We start from the raw sequence: 23,642 nt of genomic DNA on the forward strand, positions 1-23,642 counted from the left end.
AACTTGAAATCACACTCATCAATAGCTGGACAACCTTGTCAGAGATTGTTTATTCAGGCAGGATCAAGGATGTCAGTGTGCTGTTTGATATCAGTTAGGATATAAAAGCACTGGCTCTGTAACTGTGCCATTTGGTATAAGTTAGAATATAAAAAAAGACTGGTTCTTAAAATACACAATCTTGTTCATTTTCATTAGAACTTAACTAGTAGACATTAGCAGAGCACTCACTGGAGACTGTTCACATATGCCTTTATAGCTGACCCTAGCGCCAAGCAGGGAATTACTTGGGCAGAATGCCAGATGTTCAGAAATGCAAATAAATTCCTATCTTAATTAATGCTTAAAATTGTATTAAGAAAAAATACACAAGATTATCTGTCATAGTAATAAAATAATTTTCACATATTTGCACAGGAAGTACAATCTAGCCAATCCCTTAAGCAGATTTTAATTTTCTATGTGTTCATATTGCTCAATCTGTTTTCATCTGGGTATTACAATACCAAGCATGCATGTACTACTTACTGGAAAAATATGAATGATTTTTGACCCACTGTTATTATAACCCATCTCAGGAAGAGACTTCAGAAATGCTATATCATCCTGTCATCCCCAATTTTATAGTTCTAGTGCCCTTAATAAATTTATGACTGAGGGAGACCTGTGCAATTAGAAAGCTACATCAGAGTGAGATATGGCCTTGGCAAAAGCTAAGTAGCTTAGGGAAGCTGTTACTAAAAGCAGCCTCTCCCCAGCTAGGAAATATTATATTTCAAACTTAAAATTAAAAGCAGCCTCACCAACTCAAATCACATATCAAATGAGTGTGCTAATGACCTATCAACAATTTCTTTAAAATTCTTCTTCATCTCTTCTACAGGGGGAAAAAAAAGAACAGACTGGTACACTGCTTCTTCTTTTTTTTTTTTTTTTTTAAATTTTATTTTTTATTTTTTAAATTTTAAAATCTTTAATTCTTACATGCGTTCCCAAACATGAACCCCCCTCCCACCTCCCTCCCCACAACATCTCTCTGGGTCATCCCCATGCACCAGCCCCAAGCATGCTGCACCCTGCGTCAGACATGGACTGGCGATTCAATTCTTACATGATAGTATACATGTTAGAATTCCCATTCTCCCATATCATCCCACCCTCTCCCTCTCCCTCTGAGTCCAAAAGTCCATTATACACATCTGGTACACTGCTTCTTAATTGGTATGTTCACTAGATGTCTCTTCATGGAAAGCATTCAGCTGGATTCTGTGAGGCAAAATCAGTTAGGCGTGGCCCCTACCTCAACAGACAAACCATCTGTTGAGAATCTCAGGAAAGGAGAATCAGGGATTAAAAAAAAAAAAAACCCAGGTGGGAACGTGAGGAGAGATGTGCTGAGTAATTGCTCTCTCATATTGTAGAAAAAATATGGGTAAGGCAAAGAATAATTTGGGATGTATTTACATATGCTGTGCTGGGCTTTGAAATTAGTTTAATTGGTATGTGCTTAAAAGCTGAAGAACAATTCAAAATATTTACCAACTAGTAGAGTTTATATACCAACTCAACAGTATAACCTGAATCTAAGGGTGCCTGCAGTGGCATCCTGCTCAAGAGGTAAGTTAAACACATAATGTACCAGGAGAAGGCTGTAGTAGAATAGAGATTACCAGTGGCCTACTATCAAATGAGACAACACCAAACACTTGAAGGTGATTTTTGTCTTTACTGTGAGACCAGCTCTGTTGTTCTATCAGGAGAGGGGGGACCAGATAGATTAAACCACTTGCAGTAATTGAGGCTGCCATGCCATGATTTCTTTAGGCCATCTGGAGGCTCCATGTCATTTCATAGTGGTAGATATATTTCTAAGACACTCACTGGGGTTTGAATGGAAATTAAACTATTAGAATGTTGAGAAAATGCTTGTAATGGCATCTTTTGAAAAAGTACAGATTTGGGACAAAGAGAAAATTCTGAACTATGCATGTTGAAATATTTGTGGAATGTGAAGTGTCCTTTTGCAAGGTCATCCAGTCGTTCTTTGCCAATCAAACAACATGACTAGAGAACTCCCCAACACACTCCCTTCTGCTACACACACGTACAACCTTTTCTCAAATACTACAACTCCTCCTAACTTCTCTCCAATCTAATAGTCTCTATTTTTCTCCATAATTTACCTTATTTACCAAAATTGCATTTTTGTTTACTTTCCCTACCCTCCAGGAAGGATATCAGCTTTTTGAAAACATGGTTTTGTTTTACTATTGTTATTGTTCATTGCTGCATACCCCTTTGCCTAGAACGATGTTTGGGACACAGTAAACTCTCAATAAATACCAGTGTCAGTTCTGTTCAGGGGCTCAGTCGTGTCCGACTCTTTGCGACCCCATGAATCGCAGCACGCGAGGCCTCCCTGTCCATCACCAACTCCCGGAGTTCACCCAAACGCATGCCCATCAAGTCACTGATACCATCCAGCCATCTTATCCTCTGTTGTCCCCTTCTCCTCCTGCCCCCAATCCCTCCCAGCATCAGAGTCTTTTCCAATGAGTCAACTCTTCGCATCAGGTGGCCAAAGTATTGGAGTTTCAGCTTCAGCATCAGTCCTTCCAAAGAAATCCCAGGGCTGATCTCCTTTAGAATGGACTGGTTGGATCTCCTTGCAGTCCAAGGGACTCTCAAGAGTCTTCTCCAACACCACAGTTCAAACACATCAATTCTTCAGTGCTCAGCTTTCTTCACAGTCCAACTCTCACATCCATACATGACCACTGGAAAAACCATAGCCTTGACTAGACGGACCTTAGTCGGCAAAGTAATGTCTCTGCTTTTGAACATGCTATCTAGGATGGTCATAACTTTCCTTCCAAGGAGTAAGCGTCTTTTAATTTCATGGCTGCAGTCACCATGTGCAGTGATTTTGGAGCCCAGAAAAATAAAGTCAGCCACTGTTTCCACTGTTTCCCCATCTATTTCCCATGAAGTGATGGGACCAGATGCCATGATCTTCGTTTTCTGAATGTTGAGCTTTAAGCCAACTTTTTCACTCTCCTCTTTCACTTTCATCAAGAGGCTTTTTAGTTCCTCTTCACTTTCTGCCATAAGGGTGGTGTCATCTGCATATCTGAGGTTATTGCTATTTCTCCCGACAACCTTGATTCCAGCTTGTGTTTCTTCCAGCCCAGCATTTCTCATGATGTACTCTGCATATAAGTTAAATAAGCAGGGTGACAATATACAGCCTTGATGCACTCCTTTTTCTATTTGGAACCAGTCTGTTGTTGCATGTCCAGTTCTAACTGTTGCTTCCTGACCTGCATACAGGTTTCTCAAGAGGCAGGTCAGGTGGTCTGGTATTCCCATCTCTTTCAGAATTTTCCACAGTTTATTGTGATCCACACAGTCAAAGGCTTTGGCATAGTCAATACTTGTGTAGTTATTAATAATTAATCCAGTAAAGAGTTAATGTTTTGGAAGTAGGCACCCCTGTCCATTTCAGTTCACTGATTCCTAAGATATCAATGTTTATCCTTACCATCTCCTGTTTGACCATGTCCAATTTACCTTGATTCATGGACCTAACATTCCAGGTTCCTATGCAATAGTTTTCTTTGCAGCATAGGATTTTACTTTGATCACCAGACACAAACACAACTGAATGTTGCTTCTACTTTGGCCCTGCTATTTCATTCTCTCTGGAGCTATTAGCAGTTCTCCTCCACACTTCCCCAGTAGTATATTGGACACCTTCAGACCTAGGGGACTCATCTTTTGATATGTCCTAGAGGACATATCTTTTTGTCCTTTTATACAGCTCATGAGGTTCTCATGGCAAATATACTGGAGTGGTTTGCCATTCCCTCCTCCAGTAGATTACCTTTTGTCAGAACTCCCTGCTATGACCTGTCCGTCTTGAGTGGCCCTACACAGCATGTCTCACAGCTTCATTGAATTACATAATCCGTGAAGGGGTATGTGTACATATATCCTTTCCTTTTTGGTTTTCCATTCCATTTAGGTTACCACAGAGCATTGAGTAGGTTCTTATTAGTTATCTGTTTTATGCATAGTAGGTTATATATGACAATCCCAATATCTTGTTCCCTTAATCCCTTAACTCTCCCGCCCCCCGACCCCTTGGTAACCATACATTTATTGTTCTCTACATCTGTGTCTAGGAGTAGGTACTTTTTAAAGTTTTTTTGTTTGTTTGCTTGTTTTTAGTATGAATGTCCTTACAAATTTGGGAATAGAAATGGGGCAGTCCTAACAATAATAACTTAAATCCTGACTCCCCCTTCTGAAGCTGGAATTTTTATAGGAGTGCTTCTTATTGCTCACAAACTAGTCCAGTATCAAATCATCCTGAAACAGAAGTGTCAGTGTCTGGCGTTTGCATCTTTGTGCCTCTTCTCCATCTGATAAACATCCGCTGCCCTCTAAGCCATGGGAGGATACCTCCATCTACCACATCAGAAGTTGTTCACCATGGAAACACCTATTTATTACTACCCTTTGCTTTTCTCAGAAACATCAGTCCTCAAAATGCTAGAGTAGTAGAGTGGTCCCTACAGGAGGAGGGGGAGACTCTTTTTCAAATGATATCCACTCCAACTGAAATCCAAGTAGTCATTTTTGTCCACTTCTGGCTCCAATGCCTGTGTGCACAGATCCGTTTCAAACCAAGGAATCAGGAAAGTAACAAAGGGCCTGATACATTCTCCCTCATCCAGGTCATCTTTCCTGCTACCACTTAATAGGCTTCCCTGAAAATTTCTTTTCTCTGCTTTTGGCTAACCTTCGTCTCATTTACATGAGACACTAGCTCTCCAGTTCCACAAACATCATTGTGAATTTTGAATCCCATCTTTAATACTTTTCAGATGCCTTAATACCATACAATAACACTGTCAGGTAGGCATTATTATTCTATCTTATAAATGAAGAAATTAGCATTTATTCAGTTACAGTGACTTGTTTAAAATAACAGAACTCAAACTGTTTATCTTAGATTGGGACTTGAACCCATGTGGCTGGGGCTCGAACTCAGCCAAAACCCAGTTTGGGACTCTAACCCACATGACTAGGACTCAAACCCTGATGCTGGGCAAGATTGAAGGCAGAAGGAGAAGGGGGTGAGAGAGGATGAGATGGTTGGATGGCGTCACCAACTGAATGGACATGAGTTTGAGCAAGCTTCGGGAGTTGGTGATGGACAGGGAAGCCTGGGGTGCTGCAATCTATAGGGTCACAAAGAGTCAGACTCAACTGAGCAACTGAACTGAACTGAACTGAACCTATCAGTTTAAAGGTCAAAATGTTTAAACTTGATATCTTTACAGCTTATTTTGATCCTGAGATTAAGTTGCCACCCTTTTTCATGCCCCCTGGCCATCCCTCAGGCATATGGAACAGAGAAGTTAATTGTTGCCTTTCCTGGGATATGAGTGCTGATAATTTATCAGACCAAGGACACATTCCAGGAATTCAGGACAAAGGGTATAGCTTTAGGTTAATGGAGTGAAATGTTTATTGAAAACAAGACTGAGGTCTCAGAGTCCTGCACTGACTGCCTAGCAATTTATACCTCATAATCAGGTCCTTTGAAAGTATAGAACTACCTAGAAATAAGCGAATAAAGGTACTGAAGTGATATTTGTGAAGCTGTTAATCTAATCAGAAGAAATAATTGGACTACACACATCCCAGAGAGCCCCTCTCAGTCCATATAAAAGTGTAGAGTGCTTTGAAGTATTACATATATTTATAAAATGTACATCTCTACTTTAGCATCCTAGCTCAGTACTTGCAGTAATTACAAATGTTTTTAGTTAATTTAGAAACAACCTTTAATCATCCCATCCATCTTTCTGCCAGTAAGATAGTCTCTATGTTACAGCTCTTTTTGTTTTATAACTTTAAATTTCTCAAATTATGGACAGGTTAATAGTTTCCTTAGAAATTAAGTTGGAGGAAGAAAAAAGAAAGTATATAAAATAATAATTAAGCTTAACTCCACCCCAGTTCTTCATAAATCTCCCAAAATACCTTGCAAATGCTATATTTCAGGCAAATTTAGAAATCTACTTGTACACAGTGCATATTGAAAGAGTGTCAAGGGAAAATGCAAATTTGCATGCCTGAGGCAAAGACTGTGCCAGAAAGCATGGAGGCTACAGAGAAACATTAAAGCGTTAACAGATGCTCAATTGGCCACGTTAGCATAGAGCTTCTTGTGTGCTCTGGAGAGAGGAGAGGAGGGAGTAGGACTGGGACTGCTTCAGTAGCTGAATCTCCATTTCCCTTCCTCTTCCCTCCTGCAGTTCCTTCTCTGGCCTCTGGTTTGCCTCCATCTACTTCTCTTTTCTCTTCCTCTCCTCGCTTTCCTCTTCCTTCTTCAACCCACAAAAATGTTACAGAGGCAGTTTAGCAGGGGGAGATGGTAAAGACGTTCAACTCCCTTTTCCCTCAGACGCTGAGCAGAGCTCAGGATCACTAAGCTGGTTTGGGTAAAGCTGAGCCTCAATATTTATATATCCTCTTTTCTAAAGTTCAGTTCAGTTCAGTCGCTCAGTCGTGTCCAACTCTTAGCAACCCTGTGAACGGCAGCACGCCAGGCCTCCCTGTCCATCACCAACTCCTGGAGCCTACCCAAACCCATGTCCATTGAGTCAGTGATGCCATTCAACCATCTCATCCTCTGTCGTCCCCTTCTCCTCCTGCCCTCAATCCCTCCCAGCATCAGGGTCTTTTCAAATGAGTCAGCTCTCTGCATGAGGTGGCCAAAGTATTGGAGTTTCAGCTTCAATATCAGTCCTTCCAATGAACACCCAGGACTGATCTCCTTTAGGATGGACTGGTTGGATCTCCGTGCAGTCCAAGGGACGCTCAAGAGTCTTCTCCAACACCACAGTTCAAAAGCATCAATTCTTAGGCACTCAGCTTTCTTTATAGTCCAACTCTCACATCCATACATGACCACTGGAAAAACCATAGCCTTGACTAGACAGACCTTTGTTGGCAAAGTAATGTCTCTGCTTTTGAATATACTATCTAGGTTGGTCATAACTTTCCTTCCAAGGAGTAAGCGTCTTTTAATTTCATGACTGTAATCACCATCTGCAGTGATTTTGGAGCCCCCAAAAATAAAGTCAGCCACTGTTTTCACTGTTTCCCCATTTGTTTGCCATGAAGTGATGGGACCAGATGCCATGATCTTCATTTCTGAATGTTGAGCTTTAAGCCAACTTCTTCACTCTCCTCTTTCACTTTCATCAAGAGGCTCTTTAGTTCTTCTTCACTTTCTGCCATAAGGGTGGTGTCATCTGCATATCTGAGGTTATTGATATTTTCTAAGGTATTGCCTTTCTTTTTTTTTTCCAGAGATGGTCAATGAGAATTCAATCTAAAGCTTTCTAATTCATTGATAATAAAGTGAAAAAGAAAGTGAAGTCACTCAGTTAACATTTTTAGCCACATGATAAAACATAACCTATGTGAAATGTCGTTCTTCAGAATTCAGCATTATCACATCAGACCCATTAGCAACTCACCAATACCCTAAAAGGGCTTCCCAGGTGGTGTAGTGGTAAAGAATACACCTGCCACCAGTCAGAATGGCTGCGATCCAAAAATCTGCAAGCAATAAATGCTGGAGAGGGTGTGGAGAAAAGGGAACCCTCCTACACTGTTGGTGGGACTGCAAACTAGTACAGCCACTATGGAGAACAGTGTGGAGATTCCTTTAAAAATTGCAAATAGAACTACCTTATGACCCAGCAATCCCACTGCTGGGCATACACACCGAGGAAACCAGAATTGAAAGAGACGCATGTACCCCAATGTTCATCACAGCACTGTTTATAATAGCCAGGACATGGAAACAACCTAGATGTCCATCAGCAGATGAATGGATAAGAAAGCTGTGGTACATATACACAATGGAGTATTACTCAGCCGTTAAAAAGAATTCATTTGAATCAGTTCTGATGAGATGGATGAAACTGGAGCCAATTATACAGAGTGAAGTAAGCCAGAAAGAAAAACACCAATACAGTATACTAACACATATATATGGAATTTAGGAAGATGGCAATGACGACCCTGTATGCAAGACAGGAAAAAAGACACAGATGTGTATAATGGACTTTTGGACTCAGAGGGAGAGGGAGAGGGTGGGATGATTTGGGAGAATGGCATTCTAACATGTATACTATCATGTAAGAATTGAATCGCCAGTCTATGTCTGACGCAGGGTGCAGCATGCTTGGGGCTGGTGCATGGGGATGACCCAGAGAGATGTTGTGGGGAGGGAGGTGGGAGGGGGGTTCATGTTTGGGAACGCATGTAAGAATTAAAGATTTTAAAATTTAAAAAATTTTAAAAAAAAGGAAAAAAAAAAAAAAAAGAATACACCTGCCAATGCAGGAGACACAGGAAATACAATTTTATCCCTAGGCTGGGAAGATCCCCTGGAGGAGGAAATGGCACCCCACTCCAGTATTCCTGCCTGAAGAATGCCATGGACAGCAGAACCTGGCCAGCTACAGTCTAAGGGGTTGCAAGGAGTCATGCATGACTGAGCAAGCACCCAATAGCTTCAGAATGTGGCCTTGAGAACATTGAGAGGGCCTTAACAGATCAGGCACTGGGTATTGTATATGGATTATCTTATTTAGACCATAGAGCAGCGTTGAGAGATGTTATTTTCTATCCTCAATTTATAGGTGAGAAAATTAGTGTAAAATGATAAACTAGTTTGTTTGTCAGATACTCATTGGCAGAGCTGAGATTCAAACCCTTGTCTGCCAGAACTCCTTAGAACTAGCCCATATAAACAATAGTCATCTGAGATTTCTTCTCCTCATCGTCTTTCAATGACTTTCCTATTATTTTTGTTACTTCTAACAAACCAGAGTTACCAGGCACCTAATTTTCATGGATATTCTTTTCTTTCCTCCTTTTTCAACTAAAGATGCTAATATCTAGCCCCCTTGGATGATCTACTCTGTGAGAAATCAATGTAGTTATCAAGTACCCTGCCTGAGATAAGGAGCCATGAGATCAATCTTTAAGGTGGGTCTGGGGCCTGACAAGAGTTTCTCCCAAAAGTCATGCCTCTTCAGTTTCTTCATTTTAAACCAAACTCCAAGCCAAAAAAAATAGATGTAGATAGATTAGACACATGTAACTAAGTGACCAATGGGAAGAATGATTAATCACTCCAAATAGCTGAAGATAAACACTGGTTAGTCCAACTGCCATTCAAGAGGGATAAGAAATAGGTGAGCCTTGGAAATAGAGGTAAAAAGAGCACCATCTGACTAATGGTCTCCACATGAACTGCATGGAGTTCACTTCGAGAGTTACAGTGGTGAAAATAAATGATGCTGGTCTTGTGGAGGCAAGGACTCATGGTCCGGCTTTCTACTTCCCCACCCACTTATTCTCTGGGAACAGAGACCATAGGAGCAGCTATAAAGGATGCTGTATCCTGATTTACAAAGATTCCGTATTCATACCCACTCCACCAGGTGGGTAGAGAGAAAAGCAGAGTTCATTCCTGTCATGGACTGAAAGTTTGTGTCCTCCTCAGAAATTCATGTGTAGAAGGCTTAATCTCCAATGTGATGGTATTTGGAGATGGGGTCTTTGGGAAGTAATTAGGTTTAAATTAGGTCGTGAAGATGGACCCCTCATGATGGGATTAGTATCTCATGAGGAAAAGACTAGAACTCTCCCACTTGAGAATACAGCCAGAAGGAGGTTGTCTCCAAAACAGGAAGATGGCTCTCACAAGACACCAAATGTGCCACACCTTGGTCTTGGATTTTTCAGCCTCCAGAACTATGGGACATAAATTTCTGCTGTTTAAGCTACCAGAACTATGATTTTGTGATAGCAACCCAAAAACCTAAGACAATGCCCAAAGTCTTTGGCAAACATTGTAGATACATAGAGAACTACTAGCCCAGAAATCCTGGAATGTTGAGATTAACACAAGAAGGCATCTTATGGATAGGAAAGAGGAAAAATGGAGTTGGAGGGAGCCCATTAATGAGAAGCTCTGAGTCAGCTGAATCAACTAGTATCCCTGGATTCTAATAGGATAAAGTAATCCTAATAGTGGAAGAGTAGGAATTCTTGTTTTTGAGAATCATCCCTAGAATCATGTCTCAAGGACCCCCTGGAAGCAGTGATGGCATCAGACTGCAAGATCACCAATAAACTTCTGCAAACAGAGTGGTGGTCAGGTTTCCCAGCGCTATCTCCTCCTGGTGAAAAGAACCAACTCTGCCTGGTTCTTGGATTGAAAAGCCCCAAAGATCATGGAGTTATCAAAGGAGCAAAGACTTCATTGAGGGAAAAAAAAACTATTTTTGCAATTGCATTGTGCAACTGGGGAGCTAGGATTGTTTAAATTGACTATCATAATGAATAATGGTTCATTTATACTCCAAATTAGAGAAGTTTACTTATACCTACTCAGGACTATGTTAGAGTTTCCAGGCTAGGAGGCCAAGATCCCATCTGCAAATTTAATCTTTATTTACAGGAGACAGTACATTATACAGCAGGGCCTAATTCACAGGTGACTTGATAATAAGTTTACTGTTTATTTCTTCTTTTCCCAACTTCTGCTAAGGTATTCACAGACAAGAGCTCTCTCTTTTACTCATCATGGTGTCTTCCCGCACCGCCCCCCCCCCCAACCACTCTCTTGGAACCCAAGAAATGCTGTGCCTGTCCTTCTCTTTTCTTTTCCACTGGATGAAGGCACAAAGAACCTCAACTGGGCGTTCACAGTGCTCACATCACCCCCAGTGGTGTGTCTGTACAGCAGCCTTGAAACTGCCAGCTCTGCCTCGCCTCTCAGACTTGTTTTTTCTTCTTATGCCATGTATACAGAATGTCTCACAGAACATACGGCTGAACAAATGCCACATTTGCACACTTTGTTTAAAACCCCTAAGGATAAATCATTTATATAATAGTTAGTTGTAAGTCACTTTATTTGCTAGCTTAGACCTTATAGAAGTAAAGGTCTAAATACCAAGGGACCTAAGAACACACGCCTCCTTGGAACCAGTCTGGTTCCACTTTCTAGATAGCTATGGCATAGCTGGTTCTGTAGTTTTAAGCACTGTATTTATTCATCTAAGGGGAAGGAAATCGTATTTCTTTGAGAAATACATTGTATTTCTTTAACTTTTTTCTTCTGTAATATTGGAGTAAAAATAAGGGTGCTTTTAAATGCCACAATTTTTCTTACAACCTTTGTGAAGATTACATGAAATAATGGTATAAAGCACTGGTCACAGTGTCCAGCATATAGGGAGAACTCAGTCAATGCTGCTGACGAAGAGAGACTAAGGAACCTGCCCAAGACCCCACAATGAGTACCTAGGTGGGCAAAGGGAGGGGAGGACCTGAGTGGCAAAATTTCTTATCTCCTGAGGTGCAGACCAACACCTTTGCTCTCCTGTTTGCAGGTGGGAATGGTGCAGATAGATGAGGAAAAGAAGGTAAACCCAGAGCAAAGAAAACTGGCTGCAGCTATTGTCTCCTTTCCCTCCCCTTAGATGAATAAATAGAGTGCTTAAAACGACTGCAGTGATACAGGTGGAGGTCTCTTTACTTAAAAGTTAACAAAAGGATAAAGATCTCTTCCTGAATTTTGCTTATTAGCTGAAATAAAAATAACCTAGCTATGCCATAGCTAAATTTGGATTTCCTTCTCTATCCTACCTCTCTCTCGTTTATCCAGTCCCTAGCAATCCTTCTGCTCCACCTTCAAAATTCCACGGGGAATGAAAATTTCTGGGACCAGCTCTGACTTAGTCTTCCTGGGCCAAGCCCCTAGCATGGGGCCTTCCTTAGTTCTTTCACTTACAGTTCTTTATTTCTCATTTTTCTATCAGCACTCATAGTACACAGATCATTGCCCCATGGAACTAAATGACAATAGGGAGGAGGGAGGCTGGTGCCACTGACAAGGTGCTTTTGTGCAAATCAGGAAAAAGCACCTGCTTAAGTCAATGCAGCCTCACCAGACTGTGATTTAGCTCAAGTAACAAGTTGAATGTCGACTTTCACTTGCTCTGTCTGCCTCGGGTACCTTTGTGCGGAGTAGAAAAACGCATCATCCTACAAATTAGTCCTGGTGCTCAGCAAACATTTCTTGCTGTGATTCACCTCCGCCCTGATCCTTTTACCCAACTGCTTTTGTGGCAGGTAGATTGTAATTTGTGGCAAGCATCTTAATGAAATCTTGAGCGGGAGTTAGTTTTATAACTATAGTTACAAGCTCCAGTAGGTACAGAAACAAACAACATAATGGTCTATAGACAGCATAATGATGTTTTCCCAGAACATTTACTAACACATGTGTTAAGACCTTTCCATGTATGATCACATTTAATGTTCACAACAGTCTATGAGCGATGTTTCCATTTTATACATGAGAAATCATTAAGAGAGAAGTTCATTAACTTGAAACTGATGAAGCAAAGACTTGAACCGATGTTGGTCTGGCTGTTATTTCCTTATTTTGAGACTAATAGATGTAAAATATTTTAGGTTTTACTGATGTACAAGTATAGCATTAAACATCATGGAATGAAGCTATAATTCTCCTTTCAGTTTTCTCTCAGTCATTCTGATGGTGATTCCATCTGGTGCCTTTAAAAAATATATTTGCTCATCATCTTCTGATCAATAGAAAGCAGATTTCAGGCTCAAAGCCATCAACAAGCAATAGAATCCAAATAAATCACAATTTAATCCTAATATTATCTATTTATAGTAAGTGATACTGGTTCTCCATTTCCCATCTATCAAGCAAAGTTCCCTTTTTAAAGAAAATCAAGAAATATTTAAAGAAAAAACTATTAAGCAAATAACAATGAAATGAATTCAGTATGATAGGATTGTGGGAATGGCAGTCATAGGTGCTTGGATATAGAAAAAACCGGGGAGATGTTGAGCCAACAGATAAGAATTAAGAAAGAGTACCACACACCACTTGGCCACTTCCATGGGCTTTGATGTTAAGGAACTTATGAGTTTACATCCCAGTATTGCTGGTTGCTAACTGTTTACTAGTTCTAAGTAGTTACTAATTCTTAGAAAATCATTCGGTGTCTCTAAACCTAGTTTTCTCATCTCAAAAGAGATGCTGTGGGGAGGGAGGTGGGAGGGGGGTTCATGTTTGGGAACACATGTAAGAATTAAAGATTTTAAAATTTAAAAAATAAAAAAATAAAATAAAATAAAAAATATCCACTTTAATGGTATTATTGTGACGGGAAAATGAAATAATTTTTGTGACAATGCCTGGCATATGGAAGTTGATCCACAAATATTAGTTTATTCTACTCTCTCCTTTCTCTTTAGTTACCGTAGTTGGAGAAGACTGTTTCATCTTTCTCCTCATCTGTTAGTAAGAGCTCTTTTTATTAACTTCTTTCTTTACTTTAAACTGTGTTCATTAAATAATGAGCAGGAAAAGTACTTTTATTTTTTATTTATTTAAATTAAAACTTTTTTTTTTTGGAAAAGTACTTTTTAAAGTTTACATTTTATATGAAGCAGAACAAGTCGACAAACTGGAAACTGATCATTGCCATGCCAGTATAGCACCTGGACATCCCTTCTCTACACTCAGATCTAACCAGTTTTCTAACCTTGTTGTTCATTGTTTTGAGTCACTAAGTCATGTTTTCATTCATTGCAACCCCTTGGACTGCAGCACTCCAGGTTTCCTGGTCCTTCACTATCACCCAGAGTTTGCTCAAACTCATGTCCATTGAGTCAGTGATGCCATCCAACCATCTCATCCTCTATTGCCCCCTTCCTCTCCTGTCATCAATTTTTCCCAGCATCGTGGTCTTTTACAATGCGTTGGCTCTTCACATCAAGTGATCAAAGTATTGGAGCTTCAGCTTCAGTATCAGTCCTTCCAATGAACATTCAGAGTTGATTTCTTTTAGAATTGACTGGACTCTCAAAAGTCTTCTCCAGCACCACAGTTCAAAAGCATCAATTCTTTGGCGTTTAACCTTCTTTACGGTCCAACTCTCATATTCATACATAACTGCTGTAAAAACCATAGCTTTAAATATATGGACCTTTGTCTGCAAAGTGATATCTCTGCTTTTTAATACGCTGTCTCAGCTTGTCATAGATTTTCTTCCAAGGTGCAAGCATCTTTTAATTTCATGGCAGCAGTCACCATCTTCAGTGATTTGGGACCCCAAGAAAATAAAATCTCTCACTGTTTCCACTGTTTCTTCATCTATTTGCCATGAAGTCATGGGACCAGATGCCATGATCTTAGTTTTTTGAACATTGAGTTTTAAGCCAGCTTTTTCACTCTCCTCTTTCACCTTAATCAATAGGCTCTTTAGTTCCTCTTCACTTTCTGCCATTAGAGTGGTATCATCTGCATATCTGAGGTTATTGATATTTCTCCTGGCCCTTTTGATTCCAGCCTGGCATTTCACATGATATACTCTATATGTAAGTTAAATGTACAGGGTGACAATATACAGCCTTGACATACTCCTTTCCCAATTTTGAACCAGTCTGTTGTTCCATGTCTGGTTCTAACTGTTGCTTCTTGACCTGCATACAGGTTTCTCAGGAGACAGGTAAGATGGTCTGGTATTCCCATCTCTTGAAGAAGAATTTTCCACATATTGTTGCAATCCACACAGTCAAAGGCTGTAGCATAGTCAGTGAAGCAGAAATAGATATTTTTCTGTAATTTCCTTGCTTTTTCTGTGTTCCAGTGGGTGTTGGCAATCTGATCTCTGGTTTCTCTGCCTTTTCTAAATCCAGCTTGTACATCTGGAAGTTCTCAGTTCACGTACTGCTGAAGCCTGGCTTGAAGGATTTGGGGCATTACTTTGCTAGCATGTAAAGTGAGTGCAATTGTGCGGTAGTTTGAGTGTTCTTTGCCATATCCTTTCTTCAGGATTGGAATGAAAACTGACCTTTTCCAGTCTTACAGCCATGGTTGAGTTTTCCAAATTTGCTGGCATATTGAGTGCATCACTTAAACAGCATCATCTTTTAGGATTTGAAATAGCTTAGCTGGAATTCAGTCACCTCCACTAGCTTTGTTCATAGTAATGCTTCCTAAAGCCCACTTGACTTCACACTCCAGGATGTTTGACTCTAGGTAAGTGATCACACCATTGTGGTTATCTGGCTCATGAAGTTCTTTTTTATACAGTTCTTCTGTGTATTCTTGCCACCTCTTAATATCTTATGCTTCTGTTAGGTCCATACCATCTCTGTCCTTTATTGTGCCCATCTTTGCATCAAATATTCCCTAGGTATCTCTAATTTTCCTGAAGAGATCTCTAGTCTTTCCCATTCTATTGCTTTCCTCTATCTCTTTGTATCATTCACTTAAGAAGTCTTTCTTATCTGTCTGCATTCAGTTGGGTATATCTTTCCCTTTCTTCTTTGCCTTTCACTTCTCTTCTTTTCTCAGCTATTTGTAAGGCCTCCTCAGACAACCACTTTGCCTTCTTTTTCTGTGGGATGGTTTTAGTCGCCACCTCCTATACAGTGTTATGAACCTCCATTTATAGTTCTTCAGGCATTCTGTCTACCAGATCCAATCTCTTGAATCTATTTGTCACCTCTACTATATAATCATAAGTGATTTGATTTAGGTCATACCTGAATGGCCTAGTGCTTTTCCCTACTTTCTTTAATTCTGAAGTTTGCAATAAGAAGCTCATGATCTGAGCCACAGTTAGCACCATGTCTTATTTTTACTGACTGTATGGAGTTTTCTCATCTTATGGTTTCTTATTCCTTATTCCTTGTTTTCTGTATAGTTTTACTTCCCTGAACCACCATTTGAAAGTGTCACCCTCCCAGTGGCTCCCCTAAGCATTATCACATCAGAAAGACACAACCTTGAATTTTTTTAAGTTCTGTGTTCTGAGCTTATAGAAACTTAGGCTTAACTCTAAACACTATACTCTCCATATTTTCCCAAAGTAAGAGCATGAAACACAGATTGTAGCTTTAATTATTATAAAACATTAGTACCCTGCACTGATGGAAAAGTCCTGAGTAGGATCAGATTCTCACTAGCCTGAGGAGGTCCTAAGTCACATGGTTATTTAAATGGTGTTCAGTTCAGTTCAGTCACTCAGTCATGTCCAACTCTTTGTGACCCCACGAATCGCAGCACGCCAGGCCTCCCTGTCCATCACCATCTCTCAGAGTTCACTCAGACTCACGTCCATCGAGTCCGTGATACCATCCAGCCATCTCATCCTCAGTCGTCCCCTTCTCCTCCTGCCCCCAATCCCTCCCAGCATCAGAGTCTTTTCCAATGAGTCAACTCTTTGCATGAGGTGGCCAAAGTACTGGAGTTTCAGCTTTAGCATCATTCCTTCCAAAGAAATCCCAGGGTTGATCTCCTTCAGAATGGACTGGTTGGATCTCCTTGCAGTCCAAGGGACTCCCAAGAGTCTTATCCAACACCACAGTTCAAACACATCAATTCTTTGGCGCTCAGCCTTCTTCACAGTCCAACTCTCACATCCATACATGAGCACTGGAAAAACCATAGCCTTGACTAGACGGACCTTAGTCAGCAAAGTAATGCCTCTGCTTTTGAATATACTATCTAGGTTGATCATAACTTTTCTTCCAAGGAGTAAGTGTTTTTTAATTTCATGGCTGCAGTCACCATCTGCAGTGATTTTGGAGCCCCAAAATTAAAGTCTGACACTGTTTCTACTGTTTCCCCATCTATTTCCCATGAAGTGATGGGACCAGTTGCCATGATCTTCGTTTTCTGAATGTTGTTTGAGCTTTAAGCCAACTTTTTCACTCTGCTCTTTCACTTTCATCAAAAAGTCCTGAGTAGGATCAGATTCTCACTAGCATGAGGAGGTCCTAAGTCACATGGTTATTAAAATGGTGTAGACATTAAAAAAATTATTTACTTATTTGTTTATTTATTTTTGGCTATGCTAGGTTGCCACATGCAGTGAGCAAGGGGCTCCGTTTTAGTTGCAGTGGCTTCTCTCGTTGCAGAGCGCAGGCTGTAGGGCATGCAAGTTTCCGTAGTTGCAGCGCAAGCTCAGTAGTTGTGACCTGTGTGCTTAGTTGCCCTGCAGGATGTGGAATCCTCCCAGACCAGGAATCAAAACCCTGTCCCCTGCATTGCCAGGCACACTCTCAACCACTGGACCAGCAGGCAAATCATTTAAAAAGCAACGATATCTCCTTATTCTTATTGTTTTACCATGCCCTAAGGTCAAAGTTGGGTTCTGGGCATATCCGTATGCTAGCCTACAAGTAGGGAAAAGAAAGGAAATCCAGCATCAGAAATGGAAAATCAGCCTCCAGTTTTGCTGTAACTATCATGGAGGGATGATTTAAGGAGAATCAAATCTCTGTTTTAGGAGGGGCTTAGTCATTAGGGAAATTAAAATTAAAACCACGATAAGATACTACTTAATACCCACTAAGATAGGTATAATTAAAAAGACAAAAATTATCAAGTGTTGTTAAGGATGTGGAGAAATGGAAATTCTTCTACATTGCTGGTGCAAATGCAAAACAGAGTACTTACTTTGGAGAACAGTCTGGAAGTTCCTCAAAAAGTTACACATAGGTTTACCACATAGTGCAAGAGTGCATTTCACTCCTGGTGTATACACAAGAGAATTGCAAACATATCTTTACACAAAAACTTGAGCATGAATGTTCATGGGTGCAGTATTCATAACAGCTAAATCTCCAACTGATAAACTGATATACAAAATACAGTATAACTATACAATGGAATGTTATTTGAGCATACAAAAGAAATGAAGAGCATGCTAAAACATGGATGAACCTTGAAGCATTATGAAAAGTAAAAGAGGCCAAATACAAAAGGCTACATGTTATATGACGCTGTTTCATGATAGGTCCAAAGTAGACAAATTTAAAGAGAGGACAGTAGATTAGTATTTGCCAGGGGCTGCAGAGAGAGGAAAAAGGGAATGGCTGCTCTGTGTGTAATTTGGTTTCTTTTGGGGGTGATGAAAATGTTCTGGAATTAGGTAGCAGTGAGGATTACGCAAGCTTTTGAACATATTAAAATCACCAAATTGTACACTTTAAAGTGATGAAGGTTATGCTAGGTGAATTATAGCTTAATAAAATGAGAAACCCTCTTTGATAAAGTAGCATTTGAACAGAAAATTGAAGGAATGAAAGGAGCAATCTACCTGATATCTAGGGGAAATGAATGCCAAGCAATGTGAACTGCGGAACCTATTCCACAGTTATATGTTCAATATTTAATATTCCTGTCCTCATTCAGTCTTTGTTACTGTCATGGCATACTTTAATATAGTCACATTTTGTGTAAATAATGAGAGAAAATAGAATCTTAAGAGACTTAGGAAGGGGGGATTTTAATTATTGAATCCTGAAGAAAAGAAGGTGGAAATATGAAACAATATAGGAATAATTAGAATAAACTAAAAAAAAGCTGCAAAGAAAGAGAAGATGATAAGCACTGATACATTAGTAAAACATTCAGTTCAGTTCAGTTCAGTTGCTCAGTCATGTCCAACTCATTGTAAGCCCATAGACTGCAACACGCCAGGCTCACCTGTCCATCACCAGCTCCCGGAGCTTTCTCAGACCCACATCCATCGAGTCAGTGATGCCATCCAACCATCTCATCCTCTATCATCCCCTTCTCCTCCTGCCTTCAATCTTTCCCAGAATCAGGGTCTTTTCCAGTGAGTCAGATCTTCGCATCAGGTGGCCAAAGTATTGAAATTTCAGCTTTAGCATCAGTCCTTTCAATGAATGTTCAGGACTGATTTCCTTTAGGATTGACTGATTTGATCTCCTTGGGGACTCTCCAACACTACAGTTCAAAAGCATCAATTCTTCAGTGCTCAGCTTTCTTTATAGTCTTTATAGTTAAAAAAGAAATTAAGCACTAGAATTATACAGATGTAGGTTATATCTCACTGTATCAACTAGCAATTTCCTTGGGAAATTTTCTTCACTCTGTGTTCCTCAGTTTCCCACATCCTATATAAGGTATGAAAGCGATAACATCTACATTGCTGTGAGAAATTTGTAGGGTATTTCACCTTATTCAGTAAAATGCTGAATTTGACACTGATAGACCCTTAATATATAATAATCATTCACAATAATTATCATAAGAGACCCCATACAAATTCTGAGCTGTCTTAGCTTTTGAAAAGTAAAAGCTATATGTTCCAATATGTTTTTAAAACAATGAATGAGATATATAGACTACATCCAGAAAGACTCTTTACATTTTAGCTATTTAAGTATTAAAATCTTAGGATTGGCATAAAAGACTATACAAAGAGTTTTTACCTACATTTTAAGGTGCCAAATGGTTAGAAACTGACCTTTGTTAGAGAGACAAGAATGTATTGAGACAAAGTCAAAAGATGTTTTCCACATGCACTCAATATTTTTAGAAAACAAGCATGTTATGCTTAAAACTATTTTGAGAATAACACTGTGGTGAAAAACAATACCAACAATCACTTTACTAATTAAAATGTATGAAACCAAACAACTGCTTTGGGGAATTGATCTTGCTGATTTAGAGTACTAAAAGTGAGTACTTCTCATATTTCCCTCACTGAGATAAACTTAGTGAAAAATCTGGCTAAGCAAGGATGAGCAGAAATTGACATATTTTAATAGTTTTGCTGGCATATGTCAGAATCCTGTTTAAAATGCGAGAGAGGATGAAGTCTTCTGGGAATTGAAGTGATCATGAAACAGGGAAAGATTACTGGATTAGGGGTTGGGGTACAGGGGTCACATCCCTGGCTCTGAACACTCTCTAGCCAGAGGAACATGGCATGCTAACTCCTTTGTTTCTCAATCTTCTTTTTTAAAGATGAGAGGATTTTTCTTGGTAGGCTGAGATCCTTCTCAGTTCTAATATTGTATGGTTCTATATGCTGCTGCTGCTAAGTCGTTTCAGTCGTGTCCAACTCTGTGCGACCCCATAGACAGCAGCCCACCAGGCTCCATTGTCCATGGGATTCTCCAGGCAAGAGTACTGGAGTGGGTTGCCATTGCCTTCTCCAATGGTTCAATATAATATTTCCTTTTTTGGAAGAAAAATACTAAGCCTGAATTCAGGTTTTTTCCTTTGTCTGTGTTAGTTACTCAGGCATCTCAGACACTTTACAACCCCATGGACTGTAGCCCACCAGGCTCTTCTATTCATTGGATTTCCCAGGCAAGAATACTGGAGTGAGTTACCATTCCCTTTTCCAGGGGATCTTCCCAACCCAGGGATTGAGCCCGGGTCTCCAGCATTGTGAGCAGACTCTTTACCATCTGAGTAACCAGGGATAAACCAGATAAACCTTATAAACCAGGTTTATAAGGCAGCTGTGAATTCCAGAGCTTGGGTCAATTTTGCCTTTGTGGGTAGTTGTCAAGTATATGATGCATCTCTTTTCAGCTCCTTTTTCTTCTTTGCTGTTGCGGTTCATTTTGCTTTTAAGAAAATGAACTAGAACTCTTCTATGAGCTTCTTATTATATATTTATTAGATAGGATAAACTCTAAACTGGAAACAAAAATGAATTAGGGAATTGGAAGATTTAGGTGAGAATCTTACCCATCGTGCATCAAAAGAGATGAATAAATCAAAAATATAAAAGGAGTTAGGAATCAGGGAGGATTTGTAAGAAGTTCTAACTTAGATCTCATGGCAGATCCAGAAGAAAATGGAGGGAGTAGAAGAAACACAATACTTAAAAAAATAAAAAGAAATTTTCACAAAGACATGAGTCCTCAAATCCAAAATACAATATGATTATAGAGCAGGAAAAAAATAAAAGAAAAACAAAAATAAGTCTATACATAGCTCTATCCCACTGATCTATCTTACTGGCACCAAGGACCTTACTTACATCAAGGAAACAGAGCATAAATTGGAAACACTACAGAGGGAAAAGAGAGATTAACTATTGGGGGGGAAAAATAAAGATGCGATTGACAACCGACTCTTCAATGGCAACAATTGATGCCAAAAGACAAAGAAGAAACAACTTCAACATGCTGAGAAAAAAATTAGCTCTCAACCTTGAATTTAATATCCACTTAATATTATTCAACAGCAAGTGAAAATTAGGAAATATTGGTTGTAAATATGTAAAGGGAATTTATCTGCCAAGCACCTTTAGTAAAGGAATTAGTGAAGGGAAAATCAATGTTTAGAAGAAAATAGACCTAGAATTAGGAACAAAATTGGACCATTGAATGCTCAAGTCAGTAAATTGGCCAATTAAATTTTAAAATCTTACTTTTTGTATTAAAAAGAGGAAAATTAAAATTAAACATTCAGCAAGTGTTGAATGAGCAGTTAAGTTGTACTGGGTCATTGACTTTTCAGTAGTTGCACAGAAATGTGAAATTATAATTTAGTAAACATTTTCAGAATGCAGAGTTCCAAAGAATAGCAAGGAGAGATAAGAAAGCCTTCCTCAGCGATCAATGCAAAGAAATAGAGGAAAACAACAGAATGGGAAAGACTAAAGATCTCTTTAAGGAAACTAGAGATACCAAGGGAACATGTCATGCAAAGATGGGCTCAATAAAGGACAGAAATTGTATGGACCTAACAGAAGCAGAAGATACTAAGAAGAGGTGACAATAATACACAGAAGAACTGTACAAAGAAGACCTTCATGATCAAGATAATCACGATGGTGTTATCACACAGCCAGAGCCAGACATCCTGGAATGTGAAGTCAAGTGGGCCTTAGAGGGCATCACTACAAACAAAACTAGTGGAGATGAAGGAATTCCAGTAGAGCTATTTCAAATCCTGAAAGATGCTGCTGTGAAAGTGCTGCACTCAATATGCCAGCAAGTTTGGAAAACTCAGCAGTGGCCACAGGACTGGAAAAGGTCAGTTTTCATTCCAATTCCGAAGAAAGGCAATGCCAAAGAATGCTCAAACTACCACACAATTTCACTCATCTCACATGCTAGTAAAGTAATGCTTAAAATTATCTAAGCCAGGCTTCAGCAATACATGAACCGTGAACTTCCAGATGTTCAAGCTGGTTTTGGAAAAGGCAGAGGAAGCAGAGATCAAATTTCCAACATCCGCTGGATCATCGAAAAAGCAAGAGAGTTCCAGAAAAACATCTATTTCTGCTTTCTTGACTATGCCAAAGCCTTTGTGTGAATCACAATAAACTGTGGGAAATTCTGAAAGAGATGGGAATACCAGACCACCTGACCTGTCTCTTGAGAAACCTGTATGCAAGTCAGGAAGCAACAGTTAGAACTGGACATGGAACAACAGACTGGTTCCAAATAAGAAAAGGAGCATGTCAAGGCTGTATATTGTCACCCTGCTTATTTAACTTATATGCAGAGTACATCATGAGAAACCCTGGGCTGGAAGAAGCACAAGCTGGAGTCAAGATTACTGGGAGAAATATCAATAACCTCAGATATGCAGATGACACCACCCTTATGGCAGAAAGTGAAGAGGAACTCAAAAGCCTCTTGATGAAAGTGAAAGAGGAGACTGAAAAAGTTGGCTTAAAGCTCAACATTCAGAAAACGAAGATCATGGCATCTGGTCCCATCACTTCATGGGAAATAGATGGGGAAACAGTAGAAACAGTGTCAGACTTTATTTTTTTGGGCTCCAAAATCACTGCAAATGGTGAATGCAGCCATGAAATTAAAAGACGCTACTTCTTGGAAAGAAAGTGATGACCAATCTAGATAGCATATTCAAAAGCAGAGACATTACTTTGCCAACAAAGGTTCGTCTAGTCAAGGCTATGGTTTTTCCAGTGGTCATGTATGGATATGAGAGTTGGACTGTGAAGAGAGCTGAGCACCAAAGCATTGATGCTTTTGAAGTGTGGTGTTGGAGAAGACTCTTGAGAGTCCCTTGGACTGCAAGGAGATCCAACCAGTCCATTCTAAAGGAGTTCAGTCCTGGGTGTTCTTTGGAGGGACTGATGCTGAGGCTGAAACTCCAGTACTTTGGCCACCTCATGCAAAGAGTTGACTCACTGGAAAAAACTCTGATGCTGGGAGGGACTGGGGGCCAGAGGAGAAGAGGACGACAGAGGATGAGATGACTGGATGGCATCACTGGCTCGATGGACCTGAGTTTGCGTAGACTCCGGGAGTCGGTGATGGACAGGGAGGCCTGGCGTGCTGCGATTTTGGGGTCACAAAGAGTCGGTCATGACCGAGTGACTGAACTGACTGAAACATTTTCAGAATGTAAAGTTGTAACCAAAGTATAGAAATATAATCAATGACTTACAAAGAATAAGAAAGAAGAAAAAGAAACATAGAATGATATAGCATTCAACAGAAAACATAGAGGAGATAAAAAATAGTAGAGAAAGAATGGTAAACAGAAGATAGTAGAAAATTAAGATAATAGAATAAAAGTCCTATAGAAATAGTTTTATCTTTAAAGTCAATGTCTAGTCCTGAAAATTAGATACTACACATAAACCACTAACCACAAGCCTATCTTTATATACGTGCCAAAAAAACATGAAATACTGCAGTTCAATTAAAAAATTCTCCACCAACTTACA

This window comes from Capra hircus, chromosome 6 (genome assembly GCF_001704415.2).
Source record: "Capra hircus breed San Clemente chromosome 6, ASM170441v1, whole genome shotgun sequence".
NCBI lineage: Eukaryota > Metazoa > Chordata > Mammalia > Artiodactyla > Bovidae > Capra > Capra hircus.